This window comes from Equus asinus, chromosome 20 (assembly GCF_041296235.1).
Source record: "Equus asinus isolate D_3611 breed Donkey chromosome 20, EquAss-T2T_v2, whole genome shotgun sequence".
Lineage (NCBI taxonomy): Eukaryota > Metazoa > Chordata > Mammalia > Perissodactyla > Equidae > Equus > Equus asinus.
Window position 1 is genome coordinate 53294057 of NC_091809.1, and position 13255 is coordinate 53307311.

Here is a 13255-nt window from a genome sequence, read left to right on the forward strand (position 1 = left end):
TTTTAAAACTACCACAGGAAAGTTTAAATTTTATACACTTGACACTTTGAAAATTGCTGGGCACTTTTCCTTGATAGTAAATAACACTGTTGTATAGAGTCAACTAAATTAAAATAAAATGAAAGTGTTATAAACTAGAAAACAGCTGCCTAGAATACTTAGTGCTTAACTTCAGGACAAATATTTATTCATTTATTTATTTATCTCTGTAATGAGGCAAGGACAGTCTAACAATGTATAAAGCTTTTGAGTCATAAACTAATGGACATTTGGGTCAAAAAGTATGAAATATGGTAAGTGATTCTCTGTATATGTACGAAAATGTTCTGCATATGTTGGAAAATACATAATTAATTCTAGAAGTTACACATTGTTATGTATGAGAATCAAATATTTCATGTGTGAATCAGAGTCAGAGTTGAAGAATTTTAGAGCTTGAAAAAAACTTACAGATGGTCTGTTTAATCCAGCTCTCTTGTTTAACAGTTGAGAAAATTGAGAGTTCATTTAACAAAAAGATTTTCCTAGAGCTCTCACAAGTGGCAGGAAGCCACTTTTGATTGGCTGGCCATTTCAGAATAACGTTGGAGAGGGGCTTCAAGGCTCTTTGAGGTCCTCTTCCAGTCCTGAAAATCTATGAGGTCTTAAAACGATCTCTGGGAAAGGCACAAGAGGCGTAAGACTCTCCCTCTTTTAACATTGTTTGCAAGTAAGTTACTGAATAGTCCATTGGATCTTTCAAGGTCACTTAGCAACTTGTTTGTAGGAACTGGGAACAAAGCCAAGATTATAGATTCCCTCATTTAGACTCTTTCCACTCAGTTTATTACTTACCTCTGAAATTTTATTGCCGTTTATCACAAACTAAATTGGCTTTATTATATAAGCAGAGAGGATTAAGTAATAACTTCTACCTTGTCTTTGTTAAGACTAATATGCTCATATCTGTGAACACATTATGAATTATGTACTTATGTAATTTGATCTTAGATAGGGAGAGAATAAAGGTAGGAATAGACTTGTGGTTTCCTGACTCTTAGTTTAGGCATATTAGGCACCAAACCTCTATTGACTGTACTGAAATTTTATAGCTTATATCAGCAATTAAATTTGTATGGCTTACTAGGCATACAGAGCAGATGATAAGATTGTTTTATTTACTTTGTCTATTTTTACTGAGGGCTTTTCTACTATTGAATATGTACTTAAATATGCAAGATGGTGTGAAAAGAATGAAATATCACGATTTATAAAAGGAAATTTTCTTTTGTATTTTTCTATGTATAGCTTTTAAAAATAGTTGTGATTTTACATTTTTATAGTAAAAATAGTGAATAAAAATTTTTGATGGAAAAACATTTTAGTATATTATGATGCTTCAGATTAATTTAATATCTAATTTTGTACTAAAATCCTTGGCTTAAACAAGACTATACTTTCCAAAGACATAGTTGGAAAAGAAAGGCCTGTTTTAGTATATCAATGTTCATTTATTTAACAAGTATTTATTGGATGTCTCATTTGCCATAGTTCTTATAGTTCATATATTTCCAGTTACTGAATATACATTTGTTCCTAGATTGCCCACAGACACTTAAAAGTCAGCATCTTCCTAACAGGCCTGATTACCTCGATCTCTCAGTTCTACTTCTTTTATACTCCCCATTTATCTCACTGGTACCCATTGGAAACTCCGAAATCATTTTCACATCTCCTTTTCTCTCACTCCAAATCTTTTAAAAGATTCTATTTCCTCTTCTTCATCCTCACACCCTCCGAAGTGTAGTCTCTCATCCTCTTGCCTGAGCCTTTATAGCAAAATTGTTTATCTAAGGCATCCCTGATGATTTCACCATTCACTCTGTCACTGAACCTCTGTCCCAAGCAATCCACATGGCTGCCAGTTACTTTACCAGCGTGAATCAGATCACATAATGCCTCTTCTTAATACCTCTTATGGCTTCCAGTTACCTCAGGGATGAAAGACAAATTCTGAACTTCCCAAAGGGATCTCAACTAACCTTTCTGAAACTTCTGGTTACCAACACCCTGATGTCTAAACATCAACCCCATCTTGCTACTCAGTCTCCAAAGCTGATTGCCTTTCCCCACTCCTCCTCTTAGGGAACTTGTACCCATCCCTTAACTCACCCCTCCCATGTGGCTTTTTCTTCTCTAGGCAGAGTGGAATGCCATTTTTTCTGTCTCCCTTGACACTATGTGTCTACCTTTATTACAGCTCAGAGAGCACAGAGCTGTTTGTTTGCCTTTCCCATTACTGAAATTAGAGGGCAGGGACGAAGTCTTATTCAAACTACCAGAGGGCTAGAACGCAATGTTTATTCTAGATTGAAAAACTTCCATTTATAAACCATACGTGCAAAAATGAATTTTCTTCCTTTTCCAGAAAGACTTTTATATGTGCTAGTGAGATAAAAGCTTTGCAACTATTACTGGAATTCCAGAATTCAGAATTAGCCAATATATTGTGGTGGAGTAGAGGAGGATTGTAGCATAGAAGCCTTAGTAATAGACTGCAATAGATTTAGTTTTGGTGTTTCTTTTTTATGCCTATTATGTGCCATATATAAAAAAATTTTTGTAACTACTGACATCATATTTTTTTTCTGAAAAAAGTAGTTTCAGCAAATATGCATGATTTTTTCCCCCTGAAATCTGAAATATTAGATAAACTGAGAAAGAAAATTTTTAATTAAATCTTAATATTTCATTTAAAGGTGCCTATATTTAATGTAAGGAACAAAATAAAATAATGGTGTGTGCAGATTACATTTACAATCAACAGTAGACCTGACATGTGACTATAAAATTCTGTCAGCTCAGTTCATCACAATTCTTCACAGAACAACCTCACACTTAGGAAACAGTGGCTTTGCTGCTTTTATGTAATTGATGGTCCATATTGCAGTAAAACCCAACTTACATAAATTGGGTTTTTTTTACACTGCAAAACAATTACAGAAAATACTGAAGAATAGAATAAAGGACAAAAAAATGCCCATAGAAACACTATCCAGACAACTCTGGGTTCAATCTTTTTTTTTCCCCCTGAGGAAGATGTACCCTGAGCTAACATCTGTTGCCACTTTTCCTCTTTTTTTTCTTCTTTTTTTTGTATGTGAGCTGCTGCCACAGTGTGGCCACTGACAGAAGAGTGGTGTTGGTCCACACCCAGGAACCGTACCCGGTCTGCCAAAGCGGAGGGCACCAAACTTAACCACTAGGCCACAGGGGCTGGCCAGCAATCAATCTTTCTAACACCTCATAGTTCTTTCACAACATAGATGTGATCATACTGCATGGAGAGCTTCAAAACTTTTTTCCCCCGCTTTATACTATTAACAAAACACTTGCCGTGATGTTATATACATTACACAAACATTTAAAATTGTTACCCTAAAATGCGACAGAGTAGACACAGTTACTATGAAGACATTTAGTATCCATAATTTTTACTTTTGCATCTTATGAATAAATATTGTGATGTAGAGTTTATGAATAAAGCTTTTGCTCTATTTCAGATTATTTCATTCAGAAAGAATCCCAGATATGGGATTACGGGTTTCAAGAGTATGAACATTTTTATAGGTTGAATCACAGTGCCAAACTGCTTTCTAAACAAGTTGTTTCAGTTTACACTCCCACTCACAATGTCTGGAGTACCTTTGTTATCTGACCAGCCTTGAATACTATCTTTTACTTAAATATTTACTAATATGATAGCCAATTGAAATGTTAAAATTTCTGGTCTGTTTGCTGTTGCAGAGTATAGGATAAAATCAAGGCTTTGAAGTCAAATATTACTGGGTTTGTTCATAGCTCTGCCACTTCCTAGCTGTGTTACATTGAGCAAATTACTTCACTCCTTTGAGGCTCTGTTTATTCATCACTTAAAAAAAAAGCCATTAATGATACTTACCCCAAACACAAGGTTGCTATAATTATTAAAAGAGTCACCTAAAAGCATTTTACACCAGTGCCTGGCACATGACAACAGCTAATGCTTCATTTTCCATTGTAAAAGTATGTTATACACTTTTGTTTGATTAGGGTACCATCCAGGAATTTACATAACACCTTGACTTTATGTGTGCAGCTTGTTGTGGAAGGCTGAACAATTACCTGGAAAGTTCTTGCATCCCAGGGAGAAAGTCAGGGAGCAATCTTTTAGTTAAAACCACACACACACATACACACCTGGTTCCCATCCTTGAGGAATTTGCAATCTAAAGGCCTTTGAGTTTTAACTCTTGGGGCTTTTAATTGTTTGGAGTGGTCTCAAAGGGCAACCGTGGAAACTTACTGAAGAGTAAGCTTAGTGAAAATGATCTGGGGAGAGTTCCTGGAAAAGCTACTGTCTCAGAGAAGGGAAAATGCTAAGGCAGGAAGGATATGGATTATTTGTTCCATGAAAGTTAAGTACACTTGTGAAGTTTTGTTATTTCAATCTAAAGTTTGTTCATAAAAGGTAAACTATATAAAGCATTGCAAATAGGGCAAGCTAGGCTAATCTGATTTTGTGCGCTTGCCGCTTGTATACTTATATATACAAGTTTTGCTCTTTGAATCTCAGCAGAAAATACCGAGGAGAGGGAGCAGGGCGTAGATGATACGACACTGACTACAAGTCTTTCTAGTCCCAGCCACTAACTAAAGTGAGTGGGCTCGAGTTAGGCTATGATCAAATGTCCCACTTTCTGTAAATCCAGGATAATTCAGGTTTGGCTGCTCTTTGGGGTTCCACTTCCAACATTTTCTTCTTAACCGACTCCAAATGCCAAAGAATGCGGTGGTAATAAAAAATTATCAAACATCCTCGCCTGGATGAAAATCTGCACTCTCGATTGGGGCCATAATCCATCGAGGTTTTGGTGGAGTTGAAAAACTGCCCCTGCAAAAGCATGTTTTTCTAGTGGAGTAAAACCTGCCAAATTAATGTAAACGTTCCTTGTCGCATATATAAACTCTCTAACGTAGGCCTGTCTCTCCCGGTCCAGGATTTTCAAGCTGAACAGCCAAGGACCACGCTCGACTCGGCTCCGATTCCCTCGGGGAAGAAGTCCTCCGTGGGGGCGACGGCAACGCCCTCGGTGAGTTTTCTGGCACCAGCGGGAGTTTCAAGTTTCCACGCGCGGCGGGAGGCGGCGGGCCCGCTCGGAGCTTCGGCTCGGGCGTCTCCACTTCCTTCCCCTGCGGGCTTCGCTCCAGCCCGGCGCTCCCTGGAAGGAGAACCCCCTCCTCAGCGCTGGCCCCGCTCCCTTGGGGGTCCGCCCCGGAGGGCGACCCCCCCGGCCACGCCCCGCGCGGCGGGTGGGGGCGCGAGGGGCGGGGCGGCAGGGGCGGGGCGCGGGCGGCCCCGGCCGCGGCTCGGGAGCTCAGGCCGCGGCGCGAGGCCGGCCGGCCGGCAGGGGGAGGCGGGGGGCGGGGGGCGCGGGGCAGCCCCGCCTTTCCCCCGAGGAGCCGCCGGGCGGCCATATTGCGGAGCTGTCTGCGGTGGCGGCGGCGCCTCTCTTCTCCCGCGGTCCCGCGCTCGACCACCGCGTCTCTCTCCCCGCCGCAGCCGCGACGCCCGGCGCCCCCGCGCAGCGCCCCAGCCAGCCTCCGGGCGGGAAGGAGCCGCTCGCTCTCGGGGTAAGCCGCCGGCGCCCTCCCTTCCCCCACCGCGCGCTCGCAGGCTCCGCCGGAGACGCTGAGGTGGCGGCGAGGAGTGGCGGGGGCCGCGCTGCCGCTGGCGGCGCCGCCAGGGCCTCGCGCGCCTCCCTTCGCGCCCCGCGGGCCGCGGCGCTGCTGCCACACGGCCCGGCCGGCCAGGCCGCTCCCGGGGAGGGCGCCGCGAGGCCCGGCCTGAGTCGTGGCCGGAACACGCCGTCGCGCGTCTCTCCTCCTCCCGGGCGCGGGGTCCGCCTTCGGCGTCGGCCGCGGACCCCCCTGCGGCCTGCGGGACGGTCGGCTTCCCGCCGCCTGGGCGCCGCCCCGGGCTCGGCCTGGCGCGTCCTGTCTGGGTAGTTTGAAATGCAGTTATGAAGCGCGGGGAGCATTACGTTTTGCAGTGTCGGGAGGGAATTCATGAGAACAACTTCTCCCCGGCCTCCCGTTTGAAAGTGAGGGTGTTGAATTACTAGAGAGCGTGCGTTCCGCCCTAGTGGCTAAAGGGATGTTGCACGACGGGGCTTGGGGCGCGGAGCCGCTGCCAGCCGCACCCGCGCAGCGAGGGCCGCCGCTCCGCTCTGCCTGCGGCTGCGGCTGCGGACCTGGCAACTTGCTCCGGCCCTCGAGGCAGCCCGATTGCTGTGTTAGACCCCCTCAGACGAATTGAGCACTTTGCAGTCCCCCCTTCCTTTAAAGAGTTCTAAACTTAATTCCCGGGCTAACTTTGAAACGGGGGGCACTACATTAGTATTTCGGTTTAAATAGAGCACGTCACTTCCTATCCAGATATGGATTGATTATTTCCAATATTTGGGGTTTCCCACCCCCCTTAAGGAGTGATTATTAATGAGGTTAGAAATGTGTTAAAAGTCAACTTCATCAAAAATATATTTTAAATACAGTTGAGGTTTTGTAGAAGACGTTTTAATGAGTCCTATGGCGCCAAGACTGGCCTGATGTAAATGTAAAAGCCTGAGATAATAAGAGTTTATTTGATAAACGAGTACTTGGGCATAGACATTGCAATCTATTGTTTACGGAGCATACATTTTTTAGAACACTAAATACCCTTTTATATTTCGAACGGAGCTCTGAATGAACAATTGCCCATTCATTTTGCTGGATAAATAATGGCTTAATCCATTTGCCAAAACAGCATTATTAGATTTGAAAAGAGAGGCTAATATTCAGGATTGCACTTTTTTTGTTTGTTTTCAGGTTTCCATTGCTTTCACCATTGTGCTTTATCTTCCAGAAACTAACAGTTTACCTCAAATGTGGCAAAATATAGAACACTTGTTTTGAAGTTAATAGTATGCTGTCACAAGGATTGTACTGAATTTTGTTTCTTTGCTTAATCTCTTTTTTATATAGGATGGAATTTAATAAACAGTTAATATATTATTAGTAAGGAATGAATAGATGTGCATTGGCATTCTTTACAGTTTTATTTAAATGAGGCAAAATTTGATTATGGCATTTAGAAATGTTAAATTCTTGCCCTTGTGGATTATACATTGTTTTGTTGACTCCTGTATCCCCACGCATGGAAGAGCATGTAGGAGAGGCTCAGAAATTAAATGTAATTAATTTCAGTGTGGGGAAAGTATGTTGAGTCTGTCCTTTGTTTTGGACATTGTTACTGCTTAACTGGAAATTAAATTGATTATTCTTTTTCCTGTGGTGGTAAGAAATGACAGGCTTTGCTGTACTCTCTCTTGCTAACTCTCAGTAGTCTCAGGGAGGGTAACAAGGGTTGTTTCTTTATTGCTTCTCCATTCCCAAGAGCAGAATTGGATTTTCTTATTCATGTTTATCTTTGGCAGGCTGTTGAAATGAAAGTCTTTTATGTATTTTTATCTTAATTTCAATTCTCAGTCTTTTAATATAATCCACTATAGATTCTAATAGAATCTGAAATGTTGAATCGTGGTGGGAGTTTGTTTTTTCATCAGTTTTTAACTTAATGCTTTTTGACTTCCGTCATTTAAAAATGGCAAATTTTAACCAATATTTTCCAAAGACCAAAGCCTAAAAAAAAATGTGTTCTATTAAGGTTGTGAAGACTGAGCTATGTTGGTGGAGCATACCCACTAGGGTGTAGTTAATATAATCATGCTATTGCTGTAAATCTGGGAGGTCAAGGAAGTCACCTTTTCTTGGATGGCTTGGACCTCCTGCAAACCAAGAGGTAACAGGCACTTCTTTTAGCTACTCTGATATTACCCCTGAGGTACTGGGTTCAGTGGAGCTGGATTGGGTTGCTGTAGACTCCACCCTTACAGGGTTATTTTAACCATCACCGTGTTCCTGATGGCTAAAGGCCATTGGGGGAACCTCCCTAACTTCCAAAGCCAGTATCTCCTCACCTCTTCAGTGGTAGAAGTGGCCAGCCTGACCCCAGAAAGCTCCTCAGTTTCCAGCCTCTTTCAGAGAAATCCTGCCTTTCCTATTCATTTTAGTTCCTGGTATATTTCTCAATATTAATTTATATTGAACATATATTTTAAATCATTTTTAAAGACAATAAAAGTAATAGATTTTATGACAAAGTTAAACCCAGAAAGATGTAAGGGGAAAAGTAAAAGTCCTTCTCACTCCCTTGAACTCCCCACCTCTTTCCCAGTCCTGTTTTTCATAGGTAATTGCTATTAGCAATTCTTTGTATATAGAAAATGCCAATACTTATGCAAGGATAAACATATACTTTATATACCTTATTTGTGATTTTAAATTCTATAAAAATAAGGTTATTTTGTAACAAACATTGAAAGGGTATTTGATTTATTACTGTGTTACACATTGAGTAATGTTTTTCAGATTTGCATCATTTGAATGAAATCACAATTGAATTTCCTATAATAATTCCTGAAAGTATGTTTATGTACGTGTGCAAATTTTCTTGATTAGTGATTGAAGGTGAAGTTCATTTTTTGTTTTCTTCCTAAAGTATGGTTATATAATTGACAGTGAAAAATGATGTCCTTTAAAAAAGGGTTTATGATTTTGGGTAGTGAAGTGTCCATATAATGTGTTTCTTTGTACCTGGGAACTGTTTGGAAAGGAAATATAGTCGGTGTGATTCACTTCTTTATTTCTTCATTCCATTTAATAGTGTACTCTATCTTCAGCTTCCTAGAAGAGAGGGGTACATTTGGGTTAGGAGTTAAGTAGGGGTGTTGTTTTTTTTCTTTGTATAGCCAGTATGTATAGAAATCTTTGCAAATTCACTAATTTAAAATACTTAGTTTTAGAGGCCAGCCAGGTGGCATAGTGATTAATTCACACGCTCTGGTTCAGTGGCCTGGGGTTCATGGGTTTGCATCCCAGGCGTGTACCTACACACTGTTCATCGAGCCATGCTGTGGTGGCATCCCACATATAAAATAGAGGAAGGTTGGCACAGATGGTAGCTAAGAGCCATTCTTCCTCACCAAAAAACCCCCACAAAAACAAACCTTAGTTTTGCTAAACAGGTACATGTTATAAATTTGCATATGAGTAAGTTTTGTATTTTTTTCCTGTTGTAATATCAGTTACATTTTAACAATAGAATTTGAAATTAATTTTATTGGGGTTAGTTATATATATAAATAAGTGAACTTTTTTTTTATGTCAAGTGATCTAATGTATATGAATAGAATGCTTGAGAAATGCTGGTTACTTTTCTACATAATTTATGTACATTTGAAATAAGCTATTTTTGAGTTCACATAAAGTTGATTTGTTTGAGAAAGATATTCTCTTTACTGTTAACCGTTTAGAGAGGAGGTCAGCAAACTGGTTTGCAGGCCAAATCAAGCTTGCTTGCCTGTTTTTGTCAATAAAGTTTTATTGGAACACCAAATTGCCCATTCATTTACATATTATGTATGGATGCTTTTGAGCTAAAATGACTCAAGAGTCCATATTTTTTGCAAAACATGAAGTATTTACTGAGTCCATATTTTTTGCAAAACCTGAAGTATTTAGTGTCTGGCCTTTTACAGAAAACGTTTGCCAACCCCTGATTTAGAGAAAAGAAATCCTGTTGAAGGAATGTTTTTGATACAGTATCAAAGAAGGAGGTACTGCATGTTTTTTTCCTCCAGAATTAGGGAATTTATAAAGTTCTGAATTTCAGTATCAGTGTTTGATATAACTTTGCCTGAGTTGTAGTTAATCTTTATGGGCTTTTAGGACCTTAAATGTTTCTTTTAATTTATTTCTGAAAAGTTGAAGTTAAATAAGACTGGCTGCAGGTGAAATTGTGAAGTGAGCAATCTTCACTTTCCAGTCATTACATTGTTTAAGATGCTTTGGCTGCAATAATAGAAGATTCTCAAACTGGCTTAAATAATGAGAAAATTTATTATCTTACATGATAAAGTCCAGAGGCTCAAGAGTGACTCAGTAATGACATTGAGGACTCATTCTCTTTCCAATTTAGTGCCCTGTAGTTTTCCCCATTAGCTTCATAGTAGGACTGCTTTCCCTTTGCCCCAGTTTGGCTGCAGCAGAACGAGTGTCCCAACTAGACACAGCAGTATCCAAAAGAATGAGAAGGACTATTTCTTTTCCAGAAGCCCCCATCAGATGTCTTCTCAGTCTCTTTGGCCAGGATTGGGGCACATTCCATACCTAACCAGTCACGGGCAAGGGTAATGGAATTGCCCTTTCTTCCAGCTCTGTTCCCATTAGATTATTTTCCTATTCATATGTCAAATGTCTTGGGTTCTTTCTTACCCCCTCCCAAAATCAAGTCCAAGATTGGTCTGTCATATGTAGTCTAGCATGAATATATGAGTTCATATCTTCTTGGGTACCAAATTTATTTAACTTATGGAGTGAAAGGTCTTGAGTCCTGCTAAAATACTTTTTGAGGCAGGGGTTGACAAACTATGGCCCACGAGCTAAATCCAACCTACTGCCTGTTTTTGTAAATAGTTTTATTTGAACATAGGATAGCTCATTTGTTTATGTATTGTCTGTGGCTGCTTTTGTGCTGCAACAGCTGGGAAGTTGGAGCAAAGACCATGTGGCCCACAAAACCTAAAAAGTTTACTCACCAGGCCCTTTGCAGAAAAGGTTTGCGGACCCTTGGTAGAAGATATCATTCCTGCATTCAGACATGTATAATCATATGCCAAATACTCTTTGCATTTGATGAGTAAGACACTGAACAGGTCACCCTCTAATAGGAATCTAGATCTGCCATATTGTATACCATAAAGTGTGTTAAGTGCTCTTATCTGTATAAACTGGAGTTAATATTCAGTGCAACAGTGTTCTAAGCCGAGTCTTCTGTGAGGAGACTTCTGGGTGTCTCTTGCTTCCTACTTTTTTTTTTTTCATTAACTAGTAAGCTTTCAGTAAGTTAACCAGAGTAGGTGTTGTTTGGAACCAAAAATCCCTGGTTAGTACGTGGATTGATGTGGGCACATGAGTACAACAGAGAAGAATCTTAATAAAAGGGAGAATGAGGGCATAGGAAGTCTCAGCCATCGTTAATTGAATCTGGAACCCTTTGGCTTTTATTGAGTGTGTGGGATGGATTAAACTTTGTTAGCCACCATGAGGTATTTGATATTTGATTGATATTTAAGCTGTTCATAGAATCTAGACTTAGAGAAACTGTAAAAACTTAGTTTGGTTACTAAGTAAAGTTGGTGTATATATACGTGAAGAGCTTACTACTTTCATCTAACCAACAGGCAGTGTGATAATTATAGTTACTAAATGTCAAATTATCCAGCCTTTACATTTAATTTGATTGTCAAATTATTGAGATTACTGAAAGAGTCTTGACTAGAGATGATAAAGGCCTGAATTTGGGAGACCTAGTTGGGAGGAGTTTTTTTTCCTACATTCATGTGTGCTGTCTCTTGTAGCATGTTGCTTATTAGCTCAGTCATTTTTACAACATAAAATTGAAAGGAAAATACTTCCCTTGGCAATAATCAATAGAAAAATTCGAATGAATATTGTATGTAAACTTAATTCACCAACAAAGTTAGCAAACATCTGAGGCTCTACTGTGAGCCAGGCACCATTCCAGTTTCTGAACACGGGGATTGAATATCTCAAAAATTAGAAGCTTCATGATAGAACTGCCATATAGCCTTATTGTCTGCATGAGAGAATATTGTGTAGTTATAAAGATATTTAAGAAACAAAGATATTTAAGAAACATACTGAATTTATTCTGTTTTGAAAATGAGCTACTGTACTATCTGGTGTTTCAGAACATATAAGGTGTAGAATTGTTTGTGAGAAGTCTTCAGGTTAGTTTGAGACTGCTTTTTTCCTGCGTTAGAGGTGACTTACATGAACCTCTTTGTTTTTCCCTTTTTAAACATTTATTATATGAATTTTTGATATTTCCATAAATGTAAAATGAAGAAATTGAACTAGATTTAGCTTTCCTTACCTTTTAGCATTTAAAATTAATCATTGCAAATGGTAACGTATTATTTGTTTTCTACCTACTTTGGGAGCAATACAGATGTGGTGTTTCTTTTAAATTTACAAAATTCTTTTAAAAGAGAATCTAAGTTCAATATAAAACTTTGTTTTTAATTTTGCAATTCTGCTTTATATTTAAGTTCTAGAAATTTGCATTTTCAGTAACATGTATATATTGCTCAAAAATGTTGAATATTTCATTTCCTTGAAAATGCCTTTGAACAAAAATCAGTTTTTACATAGGCAAGTGCTTAATACCTTAAATAGAACTGCGCATCACTGTTACAGGAAATCCATTTACAGATGTGTTATACCAGTATTAGTGTGCACGGATGTCTTTAGTCTCTTGACCTGAAAACTACAGAGGAGAGAGCTTTAACTTGAAAAGCTCTTGTAATTGTTTAGGATTTGCTTGTCTAGAAAATGTCAGAAAAAGGCAGAATAAGAGCCAAAAGAGCCCAGAAGTAGAATTTGGAAGGACTTCTGACTTTGTTAACTAGCGTTATTACTTTGGGCAAGTCACTTATCTGAATCTTAATTTCCTTTTTAGAAGAATGAGGGATTGTGATACCTATCAAGGGCAGAGGGAGCGAGGGCAGTTATCGTGAAGATTAGATAATGGAGGTGAAGTGGCTGAAGAGTGCACATTCTACAGATACTTTCTCCAGGCACTTCCCTGTCCTTGCTTTTGGCTTTAGTTCTTTATTTGCAAAATGGACTAAGAATTCTTGTCCTCTTTGCTTCACTTGGTGAATTGCGTGACATTTTATCTGTAGGTAAAACTGAATTATTATTGCTATTAAATTCAATATTAACACTGAACTAAAAATATAATAAGCATAGTTCTGTATATATTAGAGGTTTTTAGCCTGTGGGTCTGTGAACTTGGATAGGGAAAAAAGTTACATCTTTATTTACACGTTTTCCTCCATTATGAATGTGGGCAGCAATAGCAGTAGCAGAGACTATTTCCGGTAGAAATTGCAGATATTTGCGTAATACATTACTAGTGTTGCAGATATCTCAAAATAGCATTTATACTCAGCATTGCTTAGAAGTTTAATTGTTAGATCCACTGGTGGGTATTGTTATTTAAAGATTAATAAAGAAGTACATATATTATTATATCATAAATTTGTGC

At 39.3% G+C, this 13255-nt stretch overlaps 1 protein-coding gene across 2 annotated transcripts in view; it reads left to right on the top strand.

Annotated features, from left to right (window-relative positions):
* The first annotated feature begins 5356 nt into the window (after positions 1-5356).
* RDX (radixin) overlaps positions 5357-13255 on the top strand; it is an 85210-nt gene continuing 77311 nt past the window's right edge. For both annotated transcript variants that reach the window (XM_044751941.2, XM_044751940.2), the window contains exon 1: positions 5357-5652. The gene's annotated coding sequence lies outside the window, so the exon portion shown is untranslated. The remainder of the gene's footprint in view (positions 5653-13255) is intronic.